The following is a 13,084-nucleotide window of genomic DNA, read 5'->3' as shown; positions in this document are numbered from 1 at the left end:
TTTATTGATCCAGATATTGTCCCAGGATAGTCACATGTTTTAGCACGCCTCCTTCCTAAAGTGGTGTCTGTTGCTATTTTGCCCTTCTGCTCTGAACAGCAGGTGGCCCCTTCCCATACGTCCTAGTGTTGCTTGCGTGACTGGGAGTTTCGACCTACCAAACAAATAGGGCAGAAATTAATAAGTTATTTGCCTTCTCCGATAGCTCTCCCACGCCGCCATTGTCCGCCAGTTCCCCTCCACACTGTGTGACGTCACTAGTCATAAAGCACACTGTGGCATGCTGACATCAGTTCCCATTCTTTTCTTCGTTGCCCCTTTGAGACTAACAGAAGATACTAACTTACTAAGATAGGTGTGGTTCGCAAAAGTATCAATAGAATATTATTGCTACATGTATTATTCATAATGTAATTAGAAACTATGAATAAAAGATGCATTTGTAAACAGCTGTAGGTAGGAATGAGAAGGAGTCTTGGTAGCTATGGGGAGGAGGGTGGATTGGTGAGGAATCTACAGATAGACTTTGTATCCACCAGTAAAAGATTTACCAAAGGCATGTAACTTGTTCTCCAGATTGATAAATCTACCTGCAGATTCCGCACCGTTTGAAAAGAATTTCTAAGCAGTGACACACTTGAAGGTGTGAGCAAGGCTGACTAAACCAAACAGTCCTGTAGAACTGAGCGAGTTAAGTAACTATCCCTTCCTACTTCTGAATCCAAGCAATAGTGTTTTGAAAACTTGTGAAGGGAGAACAAAGATGCTGCTTTTCATATATCTGCTGTAGGAACACCTCTAGCTAGGGCAGACTAGGTGATGTAGCTATAGCAGAAAGAGCATGAATACCTTTAGGTGGCTCCCTTTGAGCCATGGAGAAGCAGATTTTGATACACAGGATGATCCATCTTGAGAGTGTTGGTTTGTGAATCACTTTTCCTTTCACTTTCCCTATGTATCCTATGAAGAGTTGATCACTGAGTCTGAATTCTTTGGTTCTATCAATACAGAAGCCGACTGCACGTTTCGGTTAAGTCCCCGCAGTCTTTCTTCATCCTTCATAGGAGGAGGAGGAGGAGGAGGAGGAAAGAAGGTGGGAAGTGTAATGGATCGACTTTAGGGAGGAAGGCAGTTCTGGTCCGTAATACCAGTTTGTCTGGAAAGAAGGTAGTAGAGACTGGTTTTACAGTCAGCACTTGTAGTTCCATGACATGCCCTGCTGATGTGATGGCATACAAAAATAACTGTTTTGAAGTATAACAACCTTAAGGGACAACTGTGAGGGGGTTCAATGAGAGAAAACATTAAGAAAGTAAGAAGGAAGGTGGAGCTTAGCTAGGCTGCAAGAAGGGCCCTCTCTAGAGAGGTTCTGCCGAACTTACAATCCAGCAGCCAACAGACATACAGGTGGCTGGCCACCAACCCGGAAAGCCATCATACAGGCTGCAACCCGCCAGGCCGCGCTGGCGAACTTTGGCTACCTCTGGAGCCCGTAGCACCGAGCAGTGTGTGGGGTTCTACTGACATCAGGGTGAGACCTACCCCAATCTGTGAGACCGTGCGCTTTGGTCTGTCCCAGAGTGGGCGGCCGCGCTCCCCATGAAGGGTGAAGCCAGGAGACACGTTGCGGCTGCTGCTTGCCCTTTCGTCTGGGCCGTGCTCCCCTGAAGAACATGCTTTAGTATGCGAACGGGCTGTAGTCAAGGCCCGTGGCTACACTGCTCATTAAGTGGCCCGGAATGCACTCGCAAGCCTGCACGTTTGGGGTGGAAAGAGACTCCCCATTGTGCACCGTGCACATTGAGGCCCCCACTACTACATTGGCGGCTGGCAGCTGATGCCTGGGCTGCCCGGGCTGGTACCAGGCTGCATCGTTGGTGGTGAGAGTGGGGCTAGCTCCAGCATAGGTTGTGCATACGTGGGAAGCCCGGCACCTGGGCTTCCCACAGGTGGTAAGAGGGGCAGTGCGGGCTGCCGCTGGCACCACCGGTGCAGCGCTGCCCGCTTTGCAGCTGGGCCTTCTGTGACGGCCTCGCGTGACATACTGGCTACAGGCGCCTTGGTGGCATCCCACCAGGATCTCGCTGCAGCACTCTCTCAATTTTTCCTCCAAAACCCCAAATTTTGTTGTATTTTGAGTAATTTCTTGGGCCCGTCAAGTGGAATCCACAAACCCTGGGTACCTTTAGACTCCTTAGGATGTTAGAAGAAAAGGACCCAAATTTGGTGTGAATACCTATTGTGGACAAAAAGGTACGGGGGCCTAAGCGCGAACTACCCAAAATAGACAAAAATCGAAACCAAGGAGCTGCTGTTGTAGGGAGGAGAACCACACAGCCAAGAGTTCGACCTCAAAATACAGACAAACGACACAGACGGGAGTCTGCACTTACCTGGAAATGCTGTGGTCCCACCATGGTTCTTGGGAGGACCTTGACTGACCAGGTGCGTAACAGGGGTAGTACAGGGAAGGTACAGGTCATGGAGAGTACGGGCATAGAGGCTGACGCAGAGCCCATGAGTGACACATGGGGGGGGGGGGGGCCATGACAATAGTGCATAGAATACTGCTTACAGGGAGAGCCCTAAAATCTTCTGGGTTTATTTTCTTTTAGAAGCAAGTCTTGACGGCCTAACTAAGGGCCTTATAATTGTGATGCGGGTTCAGGCAAAGAGAGTGTGAAGGGATGAGAGCACAGCAGAAGAAGAATAAAACAGACAGGAGGAATAAAGAAAAAGAAATACAACTGTACATAGAAAGTAGAACATAGCTGGATACGATAGAGCTGGGAAGAACTGCCATAGATGAGAATTTGAGAGGAACTGGTTATCCAAACATGTTGAGATTTTTGTATTTTATCTGGTTAAAAAGGTACTCACATTTTCCTTTAATCTGAGGAAACTGGAGGTCGAGCCATTCAGTCTCTGGAGCTGAGGAGGAGTCTGCAAGGCCTGAGCCTAAGAACAATTGGAGAAATTATTCTGTGAGATCTTGGTAGACTTTTCTTTTTTTTAAATGTTTTTATTATATTCAGTCAACATATAGGCAATAGTGACAGTAAGCAGAAAATCATATAGTACGGTTAGGTTACATAGGTCCGAATACAGTGCCGTTATGAAATCAATAGTGTTCTGTACAGTCTGTAGTAGTCCCTTCGGCAGATCAGTCTCTATCAGGCTTCCCACCCCACCCTTAGTCGTTATCCGAGCTATCCACATCTAACTCTGGTAGCGGGTCACAGATGTCCCCCCGAAAAGTATTCCAGGCCGCCAAAATTTTTGTCCATTTTCGGGGGCTTCCCAGAGTACTTGGTAGACTTTTTGAAGAATGTGAGCCTATATCATAAATGGAGAACAAGAAAACATTTAAATTCCCAGGGAGGCTTGTAGTTGGCCTGTGTTGCAGAAGTAAACCAAACCCATATGCCACACCCTCTGTTTGCCCCCAAGAGCCTCTGTTCCATGTACAGTCTGCGTGTTTTTAAAGTGTGCTTGAATATGTTTAAGGGTGTCTGTGTTTGTGTGTGTGTACATCTGTCTGTATTTTCAGATGGCATAGTATGCCCAGACGGGGGTCCCTTGCTCACTTTGCCACTGGATTAAAGATAGCCTGGCTGATGAAGGGTGTTACCCAAAACCGGTCCCAGGATGCTTGTTTCCGGTCCAGGGAACACCTGGCTTGGGCTGGACTGTTCCCATGAGGAACAGAGACAAGACTGATTTGCATATAGCTGGGTCTGAAATGGGGTGGTGAAACGAGCTAAAGAACAATGATGGATTCAACCTAAATGTAATAGTGACTGGGGGTGAGTGTCTGAAAGGTTTCAGAGCTCCGTCCATCATCTCCTTGTGTTTGTTATGTATTTGCACCTGGCCTAGTCCGTCTGTCTCTGTGTTTAACTCAGACCCCTGAGGGTTAAGAAGGGAGCAGTCTAGGCTTTGGTCTGGATGCAAGTATTGCTGTTTGATATTTTTGATGTAGGGGTGTTTGTAGCCTACATCTATTCATGTGCCTGTCCATCATGTCTTCCTCTGCTTCTCTTGGTAATTTTAAGGTTTCTCCTGAGATTCGCTTGCAGGATCTTTTGTTTGTTCCTTTCCTTGCTTATCATTAGCCAGCAACTGTCAGTTTCACTTTTTTTCATTGTATGTTTGTCCCTTTCATGGAGCATGGACAAAGTACTGATTAATTGCTTTATTGGTGCCCGGCCATGGCTGAAGCTCGGATTCAGGTACTTTTTTTTAATCCTTGCTCCATCCTGTTTTTGTTGCTTCCTTGTTGTTGTTGCTGCACTCCTGCAGTTTGTTTGCCTCTGCCGTCTCCAGTCACCGAAGCTTGTTACATTTTAGTTGCACCTAGCACAATATTTGATCTAGGAGTGTGAGGAAACTAGGCAAACCAAACATCTTGGTTGGAGCGAAATACAAAATGGTCAGCTATAAGTGTTTTGCATATTATTTTCTTTCTCTATGCAGGCAGAAAAGCATGTGACCACCTACACATACAGGCGATAGACCACAGACAAGGCAGTACAGAAAAAGCAGCTTTATTCCTTCATGTCACTGTAGCCCTGAGTCATATCACAGACCAGTGGTAGCTGGTGAAATGTGAAAATAGCAGGATGGGAAAAAATCAAGGTGAAATGCAGTGAGTAAAGAAACAAAACATATAACCCCAAAAAGAAGGTTTGGCTGGGAGATTTCTGCCACAAAAAGTACTATTGTGAGACCATGTATCTACACCCAGTCAGTACAAGAAATAAGCAAGCACCACATGCACAATTTAGCTCATTGATAACAACAATTTCACAAAGAGCTGCATTAATTTCATTAGACGAGTTGCACCTTCAATGGGGGTTGGGGCTGTTTAATTACACTACGTTAGAACAACTGCATTATATCAATTTAGTCACTGAAAGTGCGTCTGGCATCATTTAGTGTCAAAAATGCTCACTGGTGTGTTTTCCTAAGACGCCTGAAGCATTTACTGGAAGTTTCTGATGGCCATGAATACTGCATCACAACAAAAAGAGGGCAGTCTGCCATCTGTTAAACATTGAAGAGGGACTGCTGCAAGACAAATGTTTCTCACCGCCTGCGAGGCATAGGGTCTGACTGCCTCATGCCAAAGCCCTTAGAGACTGAATTTCATCAGCCTTAGGGGGGTCACTGCTGCAGCACCTCTCTTTTGACCATGGGTTCTCACAAACTTTCTCTCGTGGGGCAAATTTAAAGTGTGGTTTGTGGCCGAGGGCTGCACCAGTGGGGGCAGGGTCAGTGGGGGCGGGGCTAGAGGGGGGAAAAAAATCACTGCTGTTTCAAAACATTACTAGACAATGCTCTATTTCCAAAGCAGTTGTAACTACATGGAGTACATGTTTATAACATGTTTTTATTAGCAGACAATAGCAATCTTAAGTGGGATTGCATGGCAATTTGCAGTAACCGGATATTCAGCACAGGCTTCAAAGTCCCAAAAACAGGCATGTTAGAGCCAAACACTACGAACTAATTTTACATTTCATGTCACCAATGAGTTTTCTGTAATCTGGTACGAAGTTGGAAAGAGCAAGCCTTAAGAGCTGCTCCAGATGTATGTCTGTAAGCTTATTTCTGAGTTTGCTTTTCAACAGTCCCATATTGCCCCAAACATACAAATTACCTTCTGGGCCACTGTAAAAAGAAGAGGAAACTTGTCAAAGGGCACAAATTTCCAGAATTCTTCTGGTGTTTGACGCAAATAAATGCTTTGAGGGCTGAATTGTGCTGCATGTCAATGAGCTCTATTTTTGCTTGACCCCTTTCCATGCCAATAAGGGCAACAACATCAAGATTTCGTGCACTCACCATCCAGGAGTTTTCAACCAGCCTGAACAGTGGGGTGAGGGCTTTGAATTGAGCAAATCGTCGTTTGATCTACCCAGAAATGTCTTCAAGACATGCACCAAGGTCTAGGTTTGACAGAATGTCTTGTGCATATGGAAACCTCTGCATCACAGCCAACAGTTTTGGGAAGTGGGTGAAGTCACTATCACCCACTTGTTCTTTAAATAGCACAAGCTTACTTTCAAAAGAATGTATGACGGTACAACGCATACCGTTACAACGCGTACCTTTACGACGCAGGCTTAACAACGCAAGTCGTTACAACGACTTGCGTTGTTGGGCGCTGGATAGTGAATAGTTTAATTTACTATTCCAACACCAGTCCCCATGGATAGTAGGGAAGGTGTTGGATAGTAAATTAAACTATGCCCTATCCTAGAGCGCCCTCCAGCGAAAGTCGTTGTAACAACTTTCGTTGTAAATCCTGCGTTGTAACGGTACCGCGTTGTAACGGTTCCGTTGTAAAGGATGTTTCCCCTTTCAAAAGCATAAATACCATTCATGAGGGAGCACACAAGCTGCTGTTTACCTTGCAGGGTCAAATTAAGAGCATTAAAATGTGTGAAAATATCTCAAAGAAAATGGAGCATAATAAGCCATTTCACATCTGTTAGTTCTGGGAACGATTGGCCCCTACTGTTCACAAAGAGTTCAATTTCAGGAGTTCAATGCGATGAACCGCTCCAGAACCTTTTCTTTGCTTAGCCAACACACGTCAGTGTGCATCAAGACGTCGGTATATTCTGCTTCAGATTCATGCAGCATTGCTTTAAAGTCTACGGTTCAGACCTTTAGCACGGATAAAATTAACAATTTTACTGCACCTTTTAGGACATTATTCAATTCTCCATGCTTTAACTTTGCACACAGTACTTCCTGGCGAATAATGCAGTGGTAGTCCAGCAAAGTTGTCCTATGAGCTTCTTTTTAAGCATAGATATGAAGCCTCTGTCATGGCCTACCATGGCAGGAGCCCCATCCGTTGTTATGCTGACAAGAGTGTTCAGTGGTATATGATGTGTTTCAAAGTAGTTGCACATGCTGTCCAGTATATCTTCTCCTCTTGTGTGCCCTTGCAGTGGTAGAAGGCACAGGAGCTCTTCTTTGGGATGAAGCGATTGGTCCAGATACCTCACCCAAACTAATAACTGGGTCACATCGTCTATGTCTGGGGACTCATTCATGGCAATGCTGTAGAACGGTGACTCTCTCACTGCTTGGATCACCTGCTCTTGGACGTTTTGTCCCATTGCCTCTATTCTGCGTTCACACGTGGAATCCGATAGCTGCAATGCACCGATTTCCTTTAAAATGCTAGCTTTAATAGTGTAGTTGTCAAATAAAATTTCAGCTGCTGAAAGGAAACATTGCTTCACCAGCTCTGCATCTGAGAATGTTTTTTTATGTCTATCAAGCAAGTAGCATATTTTGAAAGACGCTTCTGTTACAGCCTCAGATTCCTTCATCTGGCAAAGGAAGATCTTCTGCTGGGAAAGAAGAGCTTGCTTCAACGATGCCACTTTTGCAGAACACAGTTTTGAGTTCAGTGGGAAGTTCGCAGTGTATCCAGAGTGCCACGTTTTGTAGTGCCGTTCCAGGTTATACCTCTTTAGAACATTTACTTTCTCTTTGCCAAGCAAACAGGTGGCTTTTTCTTTTGGACATTCTACAGACAAGTACTCTTCTTCACATGCTTCCTGAAAGGTCCTGTGTTCGCTCTGTATCGCTCTGGGTCGTTTGCAAGGCTTGGAAACTGGACTGTAGGCCATTGCGGAGCTCTCCAGCTAGTTCGTTACTATGTAACTAGGACCAGGAATCGGATTTTCCACCGGAGGACCAATGGACCGACACCGCCCCACGACCGATGGGCCGGCACGACCGATGGACCGACACTGCGTCACGACCGCTGGACAGACACCACATCACGACCAATGGACCAACACCACTTCTTGCACAGATTTGTGAGCAACACCAAAGTAATGTTTTGTTTAAACATACAAACTAATGGGTAAACCTGTACATGAAAAACAGGAGGCTTTCCTAAAGCCAGTGGTTTATGCAGGAAATGTGTCACTCAATAGAGATTTGAAATAAATGACATGCACACAGTACAAGGATTCAGAGTAGAAACACATATGGAAGGAACTAATCTGGACAGCGCTATTTGGTGTGGAGCAGCTGTCAAACTAAAGGAATCTGAAAGGCTCAGATACAATGGTCTGGCCTGTAGAGAGTGGATGGGCAATGGGAGGGGAGGTTTCAGGTGGGGGTTAGTAGGGCGGGCGGAGAATCAGAGGGTGGGAATAATCTGAAGATTGGGCCAGTGGGCAGAGTCAGGTGTGGCCATAAAGAGCAAAACATTCCAATTTTTAGTATTTGTTTGCATTTCATTGCCCAGTTACAGCTTATTACGTTATGTAATTCAACCAATGGATACAAATGTTTATTTACGGTTTAATATGAGTTCTTGACATTAAAATACATTCACAAAGTGGAATATGTTCCCAATCACGAAATGTTCCAATTACGCTTAAAAGTGGATTCACAAGCCATTTGTATCCGTCACGTGCAGTTTCTGTCATCCCTTTTTCCACAAGAGCAGTTTAAACATGAATGGGAAAATAACCTACTTTGCAAATGTTTTCCTCAATAATATGGCCCTTTCATATTTGACACATAATACATCATCTGCTGCTTAATGTGACAATTTTATCAAAACATTGTAGCTCAAATGTGCCCTCTATGCCAGCTTATTTGCTGCATTCTTAAAAACAAGGATGCAAGGCAAAGCTGCCAGGACTTTAATCCATAAAACATTCAAGGTCACGCACAAAGCTACCTTAAAACAGGATCAACCAAAATGCACCCATCAATCAAGGGCGATTCACTTCACAAAGAAAATATTGCAATGAATTGAGAGCTTGCTGCCGTCTTTGGCCCAGTGACTGAAAGTGCACAGGTGCACTCGCCTACATTCTAAATGTGTTTACATTTTATAATCATGGCAAGTAACAGTGTTTTCAATATTGTAACACAGCAGCAGCTCACTAATATTACTGCAAGTAATGTCTGTGACACCACTCTCATTTATCAGATGTGAGTTCCTGTTTTGATCTAACATTATTCTAATGGCATGTGAGACAGGTGATGAGAGTCTTGAGAAAAGGCGAAGGGTGATAGAGTCAGGGAAAGTAAGGAAGAGACAATTGGAGAAACAGATGAGACCATCACATTGCCTACTAAAATGGGATCCTGTGCTTACCTCTCCGGGTGCGAAGATCAACCTGCGGGTGGAGCTGATGTTGCAGGGTGATGGAAATCAAGCTGGTCGTGGAGATGGAGGCAGATGTGGTGATGGAGCTGCTGCTGGCCAAATCCAAGTGGCGAAGACGGGGCCTCAGGCAGAGAAGAGGCTTTGGGGCGAGAAGACGCTGCCGTGGACGAGAAGAAGCATTAAAGCAGGCAATGTTGCATTCTGTTATGCTGCAGAGACAGAGGCGCCACTTTGAGAGACCCCCTAGTTTTTTTCATCCCCCTTAAAGCCCTGAACTTAGGACATGAGAGTACAAGACACAACACGCACGACTTCCAAGTAAAAAATTCTCACCATACATCACCTATGCTTGCTCACATTAATGCTAACAAACAGGTCCTCTGGCAAACACGGGTGTAAGAATGCAGTTTGTTGTTCTAGAAAAGATCATGCCACGGACAGTTCTGGATGGCTCACAACAACAGACATTTTCACTCTGCAACATTTGCAGTCACTTCTTGCATTTTGGTAAGAACTCGCTGTTTTTCAGGGACAGAACATCAGTGACAGAAATACAACCCCTTTCAGACAACCGTCTCCTACATCAGCAGAGCTAAAGCAATTGTTTTGCAATGTAGCAGGGTTTTCAAAATGCATTTGCAAGGAAACAAAGGAAATGCATCAATGTCCTTTTCATGTTAGGAATGAGGAAAGGGCTATTAACCACTAAAAACGCCATATCTGATCTCAATAATGATTTCAACATTTCAAAATGAAAAAGAATAGAAGTTAATCTAATATTCAGTTGCATATGGCAGGCGCATTAGAATTTTCCGTCAGCTTCCTTGTTGGTGTCGTGGTGTGAAGAGCTGCTGAACGACACCAACAACTACACTCCACTAACTACTGACCCCTCTGTCGATCTCCAAAATCGCATTACCAACTTGGTCAAGGAAGCTAAAATAAGGGGTCATTTGTCGAAAAATGAGGCGGATTTCCTGTCCACCAGTAAAAGCATTGTCCCCTATTTTTACACACTGCCAAAGACCCACAAAAACAAACTACCGCCCCCTGGTCGTCCAATAGTGTCAGGTATTGGGTCCCTACTAGAACCCTTGTCCACATTTTGCGATCAATTCCTGAAACCTATTGTCCAGAACACACCAACATACTTAAAGGATACCAAGAGTCTACTCCACCAACTACAGACCATTTCCTTTGAGGCAAACTCCATTATACTTGCTACTCTAGACATTGAGAGCCTGTATACGAGTATCCCTCAAGATGAGACGATTAAAGTCCTAAGTACAGCTCTGAACTCAGTCCCCTGGGACTACAACACACCAAGAGAACTCATAATAGAGTGTGCCACCATCGCACTCAAAGAGAATTTCTTTGCGTACAAAGGGCAATTGTTCCTCCAATGCTCCGGGACCTCGATGGGCAGTACGTTCGCCCCTAGTGTGACGGGGCTGTACGTATCAGATTTTGAGGCCAAAAATATCCAGTCCATAAATAACCCCTTTGCCAGAAATATTTCCTTTTGGAAACGGTACATAGATGATGTGCTGCTAATATGGAAAGGAAGTATGGAACGTCTGATGGAATTCCTCGGATGGATCAATACCATCAACAGATACCGGAGATTCACCCACACAGTAAGCACCACGGAGGTGGTGTTTCTTGATGTGGTGATAACCAACAGTGGTACGACTCTAACCACCAAAACCCACTACAAGGCCACGGCAAAAAATAACCTGCTGCAGTTTTCCAGCTTTCACCCACGCCCTTTAAGGGCAAACCTTCCTTATGGACAATATCTGTGAATCCGGCGTAACTGCAGTAGCACAGAAGATTTCAAACAGCAATCAACTGATCTAACTGAGAAGTTACAACAGAGAGGCTATCCCAATCATATTCTAAACAAGGGATTCAAACGGGCACGCAACCAGCCACGTGAAGTCCTACTGGAACCTGTCATAAGAACCACGGTGGAATCCCCTCTCACGTGTGTTACTACCTACAGTGCTTTATCCAACTTAATGAAAAAATCCATTAGTAAAAATTGGAAAATTATCTCTAGCACTAAGAAGGATTGGCAGAAACCCCTGTTTTCATTTAAGAAGGGAAGGAGCCTAAAAGATTCACTGGTTCACACTAGACCTAAAGAACTAACAGCTACACCAACACGTAGTGTCACCGATGCATGGAATCTACCCAAAGTCACTGGCCACTTTCCATGTGCTAATTGCTCTGTATGTCACCTGACGACGGCCACCAAATCATTGGCTTTGGAACCAGGCAAAACATGGTGGCAAAAAGCACACACCAACTGCAACTCTACCAATGTTGTCTACCTTATCACATGCCCCTGTCTGCTCCGTTACGTGGGTATGACGACCAGGAAAGTTAAACAGAGGATATGTGAGCATAGGAGCAATATTAGGTGCAAAAAATCCACCACAAAAATGAGTGACCACTTCTTACAAACCAACCATACCACTAATGACTTGAGATGGACTGTCATCGAACAAATCACTGGGGGCCCCAACATTTCTTTTAAGTATTTTTATTGAAGTTTTTCCTCTTTTTTCCCCCCCCCCTGAGATATGGACAGGGCACAATAACAATCAATGCAGCGCAAAATCATATATACATTTGAGAATTATACAAAGCATAGAAAACAAGTGTAATATTAAATCATACATAGTTTTTCCAAAGCAAATCATATATACCAGAGATACAAAAACTTCTATACACTACGTTCTCGATTTCCTCCCCCCCGCCAATAAAACCATAATCAATAATCGGGACCTTGTTTCCAGCGAACAAGAGGCTCCCATATTTGCAGCCCCAGCTTCTTGCTGTTTCTCCCCCTCCTTGCATAAATGGCTGATTCTAACTTTTGAATAGATAGTATCTTCCCCAACCATTGTTGATATGTAGGAGGGTTAGGATCCAACCATGCCGAAGCGACTAATAGTCTGAGAGTAGCCAATGCTACAAATAGAAACTTTTCATTATCCACGTGCGTCTCGAGGCTGACTCCTAATAACATTAGAACTGGATTTAATTCTATTGTGGTTGCTAATACATTCTGTAAAAATTGCTTAATATCCCGTTTTATACTATTTAAGTGTGGGCAAAGTGAAAAAATATGCATTAGGTCCGCCCCCGGACTACCACATCTGAAGCAGGTGGTTCCCGAAATACCCCCCATTGAGCAATTTTCCCAGGTGTATAATACAGATGAAATAGGGTCTTATAATGTTGAGCCTGTAGTGATGATGAGCACAACAATTTTCTTCCCATCTCTAATGAAACTGAGAAAATATCACTATTTATATCCAAATCTACAGACCACCTATTAATCCATTTCTCCATATCATCTTTCTTTAGTATAGTCATCTCCGAATAGAATCTCTTTATGGTGCAGTCTGAGCCTGTTTCTATAATATCCAGCATTATATTTCTATCAAACCCCAAGGGCCCTCCTTTCCTATTTATTAAACAGCTCCTTATTTGAAGGTATTTAAAAAAATGTTTTGTGTCTAAAGTATATCGAGCCTGTAGCTCAACAAATTGTAAAATACCTTGGGGTCCGTGAATATCTCCAATCTTTCTTATCCCCCGCCTCTCCCAGTCTTGGAATACAGCTCCCGAAAAAACCATACTAGGGAGTGAAGGGTTGTTTTTGAACCTAGTGTAAAAATTATATTTCCCAATTCCTATCTTTTTTGATATTCCCTTCCAAACATTATGCGCTGCCATTAGGGTCTTAAACCGCGTTCTTTTATAATAACTTTCCTCAGTGAATCTCAAAAATATATTTTCCGCATTTTTACCAAGAACCAAACCATAAATTGCAAGTGAACCTACGTTGTCCCAATCATCTATATCCGCCCCCCCCCTACCAATCCCAACATGTTTTGGAATGCAGCGGCC

The 13,084-nt window shown here is 44.1% G+C and overlaps 1 protein-coding gene across 2 annotated transcripts in view; it reads right to left on the bottom strand.

Moving 5' to 3' along the window:
* LOC147700341 (uncharacterized) overlaps window positions 1-13,084 on the bottom strand; it is a 101,150-nt gene that overhangs the window by 51,953 nt on the left and 36,113 nt on the right. The window contains exons 2-3 of one of the 2 annotated variants that reach the window (XR_015299404.1): window positions 9,149-9,317; window positions 2,881-2,958 (exon numbers count right to left, since the gene is read on the bottom strand). The gene's annotated coding sequence lies outside the window, so the exon portion shown is untranslated. Of the gene's footprint in view, window positions 1-2,878; window positions 2,959-9,148; window positions 9,318-13,084 lie in introns of those variants that run through there. The other variant, XR_015299405.1, reaches the window with a different exon arrangement.

This window comes from Lissotriton vulgaris, chromosome 8 (genome assembly GCF_964263255.1).
Source record: "Lissotriton vulgaris chromosome 8, aLisVul1.2, whole genome shotgun sequence".
Taxonomy (NCBI): Eukaryota; Metazoa; Chordata; class Amphibia; order Caudata; family Salamandridae; genus Lissotriton; species Lissotriton vulgaris.
The sequence above is the reverse complement of the archived record's forward strand: the minus strand, read 5'-3'. Positions and strand labels throughout refer to the sequence as shown.